The 5,000-nt window shown below is 40.6% G+C and overlaps 1 protein-coding gene and 1 pseudogene across 1 annotated transcript in view; one reads left to right on the top strand and one right to left on the bottom strand.

Annotated features, from left to right (window-relative positions):
• The window catches only part of LOC137979490 (SRA stem-loop-interacting RNA-binding protein, mitochondrial-like), a 22,324-nt gene that overhangs the window by 13,857 nt on the left and 3,467 nt on the right, over positions 1-5,000 (top strand). The window lies entirely within an intron of this gene.
• LOC137980413 (carbohydrate sulfotransferase 6-like) lies at positions 3,064-4,622 on the bottom strand (annotated as a pseudogene).

Here is a 5,000-nt window from a genome sequence, read left to right as displayed (position 1 = left end):
CTCGATGTTTATTTGCCCAACATGATGACATGCACCAAGTTCTACTTGAAAAAAAACACCTGTCATTTATTATAACGACTTTCTCATGCAGTAAATTACGCTGTTCATGACACCAGCCACTGAAAACGTAACTTTCATCAGTATCTTCCTCCAAGGAAATAAAATCTTAAAAGCTTTCATTATGAATAACAGGAACAGAATTAGACTTAGGCCCGGTTCAAACTTTTAATTTCATGCACCGAATCTAATGCAAATAAGAAAAATGTATTGTTTTCAGTCCTTTGCATTACACTTGTTTGGTGCATGAAAAGTTCGACGTTTGAAGCGCGCCTTAGCCTTCTAGAATACCTAAACTCCTTGCCATTCTAAAAAATTTTTTTGTCTATTTAAAATGCAATTCACGCTATAATGTGAATATTTACGTTTATGACGGTTGTTTGGTCGGCCGGAAAATTGAGAATTTTGGTCCGTTTATTTATTTCTCTTCTACCCTTGTTGAGTCAGCTGTTAATAATGAATGATAACTAACTAAAAACTTACTTTAACATTTATCCCTTCACGGTTTAAATTACCTCGACGTGGGAACCGCAAGGGAGATATGCTCCAATTCATTTTCTATGTTTTCTTCTCGTTGCGGGATTTTTGTAAATTTATTGCTGGCTTGGATACATAATTATGCGAACTTAAAATTTTATCAATTTTTTCTCGATATACTGTTAAGACGTGACAAATTTTTGGAATATAGGTCTATCGTGGCATAATTTTAAAATGTTATGATATCATGTGTATATATTTATTGTGCAGGAACCCTGCTGCTAAAAACATAAATATTTCATTTAATTAATAAGTGTTCCTTTCCAGCCTTGTTAGGCTGTGCTTATATGCAGGTGGACACCTGCTAATTTTGAGTGAAAGATATATATGAAATACATCATATATTGCACTGCGGGTATGAAATCAAATGAAACCATGTTGTCTCGCAGTGATGAGCGCAAATTTCTATTGCGTCGATTAGCCTGAAAAACTTTCAGGAATTCAACGGGATTTGAACCCGCGACCTCGCGATACCGGTGCGATGCTCTAACCAACTGAGCTATGAAGCCACTGACGTTGGGAGCTGGTCACTTCTGAGTTCACAACTTCCCGTGATAAGTAATTATGAGTGAAAGATATATATGAATTACATCATATCACAGTTAATAGAGGAGAATGGTTAGGAAGCTCGGCAAACATCAAAGGAGCAAACAAAGCAGCCAAGATTTAGGTTGGAAAGTCCACTACCGTGCACAATCTTTTGTTTTGCGCTCATACACTATGCATGAATTACGTAACCAACACGTTTCTATTGGTTAGTTCTTCAGTACGGAGTAAACAACCATTGTGTTTTGTGCACGGTCAAGGCCAGAAAAGTGAACAAAAACCTACAACAAAGAAAGTTGTCGGGTTTCCTAACCATTCTCCTCTATTAACTATGATCATATATTGCACTGCGGGTATGAAATCAAATGAAACCATGTTGTCTCGCAGTGATGAGCGCAAATTTCTATTGCGTCGAGAAGCCTGAAAAATTTTCAGGACTTCAACGGGATTTGAACCCGCGACCTCGCGATACCGGTGCGATGCTCTAACCAACTGAGCTATGAAGCCACTGCGAGACAACATGGTTTCATTTGATTTCATACCCGCAGTGCAATATATAATGTATTTCATATATATCTTTCACTCATAATTACTTATCACGGGAAGTTGTGAACTCAGAAGTGACCAGCTCCCAACGTCAGTGGCTTCATAGCTCAGTTGGTTAGAGCATCGCACCGGTATCGCGAGCTCGCGGGTTCAAATCCTGTTGAAGTCCTGAAAATTTTTCAGGCTTCTCGACGCAATAGAAATTTGCGCTCATCACTGCGAGACAACATGGTTTCATTTGACCTGCTAATTTTTTGCTTATTTGTATGCATAAACTAATAAATGATGCTGTTGTTGATCAGTGATATATGCCGTGTCAATTGTAAAGAAATTGCTCCCTTGGACAGTGACGAGTGAATTAAGCAAATTGTAGCCTGCGTACGTTAGCTAGCGGTATTGGTACACAGGGCCCCTCGCTATTCTCCTCGGCTTATGCCTCTTGCGCCAGATGGTTTCACAGTTACGTCATTGTCGCTATGTTGGTGAACAAAAACAAAAGATCTCTCATTGGCTCCTTTTGTTCGTCCACCAGCCATAGGCCGAGTTCGATATATCAATCAGGCGTGGCTACGAGGCTTCATGGTCAAATTTCACGGCTCAGTTCTGTTTTCTTTGTCTCACAAGTCTCGAGGGAGAGTTCTAAGCAAAACCATATTCAAATTTTACCATAAAGCCTCATAGCTATGTGTGAGAATTCATATATCCGAACGTGGCCTATTGTACATTGCAGCAATTCAGGGTTCAATTCCAGGATTTTTTCTTAGGAGGGGCTGCACCACAAAGGAATGGCGTAGCTGACCGGTGACGTGTTTGTATTAGACAGTTGTATTAGAAAGTTCGTGGACATCTTGTAGTGTCGGTCTACCCCGAACGGTGTGTGCATTTGTATGTGGTGTAAGCGTATTAGACACCATATTCGTGCTTACTTTCAACGACTCCATTTTCGTTCAATGCCACGTATGCACGTATAGAAGATGATCAGCCATTCCAAAACCATTCCACTCACTGTGAATGCCACTTATTTACTTTTAACTTCGCGCATGCGCCGTACAGGCTTGAGTGTGATTTGTGACCGATCGCAGAAAATTTAACCTCGGGCGTTTCCCCGGGAAAGCCTAAGAAATAAGCATACTCAAGAAAAAAATGACCCTCACCTTCTCCTGGTCTACTTAATCCTACCAAGAGTCTATTACCTAAGAGTAAGATTCACCCAAATTAGCCTAGTCCCGGTCAGCGCCAGAAAGGTGTCTATTTTTAAACTAAGTTTTGCGGGAAAATAAACAATAGACCAAATCGGCTAAGTAGATTGCGTTGTCCGCGGTTGTTTCAACAGGACGTTTCAATACGCGACTTTTATTTATAGTCTTAATTGATTAATCAATCTGTAAGTGGAAATGAAACCGTCCTTAGCTCATCCTCGTCTTCGACAAACTTATATCCAAGAAGATTCATTACCTCATAGCATTCCATTTCGATTAGCCTTGCGACTGAGTAAGGTATTTGTGAGCGCCATTTTTGAACTGACTCAGTCAAATTTTGCGCGCTGTACGAGAACTGGCGATAAAGGGAGTAGAGAAGGGAATTAGCACTGAAACCTTCCCGCAAGGTGCGATCAATCCATGAACGCACTTGTGGCGCTAAACTCACTCCTACGAATCTATCTAACTGTTCCGCTATTTGATGCGGATTCGTCGCTAAATCTTCACATCTGAGCAATGTATATCGTCCGTGTAACCATGACGGCGCGCTGACTGCATACTTGACGTTTCGCAGCATGTCGCGACAAATCGTTTGCGCATGATCGCGCACCGATTTGATCGTCCAGTTTTGGCCGGAATTGTCCATGACTAACGAGTTTAAGACTGCCCGCGGATCGCCGACCAAATGAACCACTTTGAGGGAATAATCCATAGGTGCTTCGGTGTCCAATAAGTAGGAGAGTTCATGAATCGAATTGATGCAGATTGTTTTGACAACGGTGTGTTTATGAAGTCTGCATATTGCTGATATTCCTTGAGGCCTTAGTGGCGCACACATGCGAATGCTATAATGGGGATTATTGTGATTCTCCGGACACAAAGGTGGCGAAGACAAGGCGCGACTGCCTAGTCGATGTCGAAGTGAACTGTATTGATCCATAAAATTGCAGTGAAATATTCCGTTCAAGAGGTGCGTCACCATAGTATCATAAACACTTTCGGGCCGATTTTCACGATAATATTGTAAAGACTTCAATGGTTCGTAAAGATAAAATATTTCAGGGTGTTGGTTTAAGATTTCTCCAAGAAAAGAACTTCCAGAAGCGTAATCCGATATGATGAGAATATTTTATCGCATCTTACTTCCGAATTTGCTCGCCAACGAGTCAAACTCTAGAAATTTGTCCAATTTCTCATACATTGCTAACTTCTTTCTTAAAAGGTCAATGTCCCTGTTCAAGTTGGAGCAGTTTTTCCCTTGATTCGACATTTGATTCACCGAAGAATTATTGGCATTTTCATCGAAAAACTCGTCATTGGCTCCACATCGATAGTACCTTAAACGTCTCGACTCGTCACTGTTGGTTGAACTTCGAAGTTGTCGGTTTCTCAAACGCATGTCCTCTGAACAGTTATCTCGTGTTAACACAAAGATCGCGCAAAGGACCAAAAGCGCCACTAACCACACTGGAGAAGAAGAGGGCTTTACTCTCTTTGCCAAAATATCTCGAAGAGAGCGAACTGACATCCTCTTAAAATAGAGCAGCAATCAGGTTTCTGGAGGACCATTCCTGTCATTCCGTCCTCGTTCGTTTTTTGAAATCCACTTCATCTTGGCGGTCAAACTTCATGTCGAATCAACAAAAACGCAGCCTCTGTTATTAAGTGTGCCATCCATGCACCCCTGAAGTTTCTGCTTCAACATCACTTGTGTCTCAGAATACAGAAATTAATGTGACAAAGTGTCCCCCAAATGCAGTTCCTCAAATAAGGATAAATAGGGGCATTTACCCTAAGCTAAAAACAACGCTAAGCTTTACCCATACCGGATTGTTGTAAACAGATAGCAAAGGCGTAGACTTGATAGGACGCTTTGTGTTGGATGTCAAAATTGGGTGCATTTCTGGACATAAGTGGCAACACTGATCAATAAATAGAAACAGTGGTATTGATAATAATTATCAGTAAATTATTAGCAGCTTCTGTTAGGGCAAAAGACACTAACAAGCAACAAGTTGACACTACTTGTACTTTTGTTTGTGCTTGTATCATCAGTGTAAAATCAGCTTTAAAGATGCACTTTTTCAAAGTTCTACATGGTTTTCAATAATAATA

The sequence above is a fragment of the Montipora foliosa genome, chromosome 12 (genome assembly GCF_036669935.1).
Source record: "Montipora foliosa isolate CH-2021 chromosome 12, ASM3666993v2, whole genome shotgun sequence".
Lineage (NCBI taxonomy): Eukaryota > Metazoa > Cnidaria > Anthozoa > Scleractinia > Acroporidae > Montipora > Montipora foliosa.
This window is presented reverse-complemented; position numbering and strand designations above follow the sequence as displayed.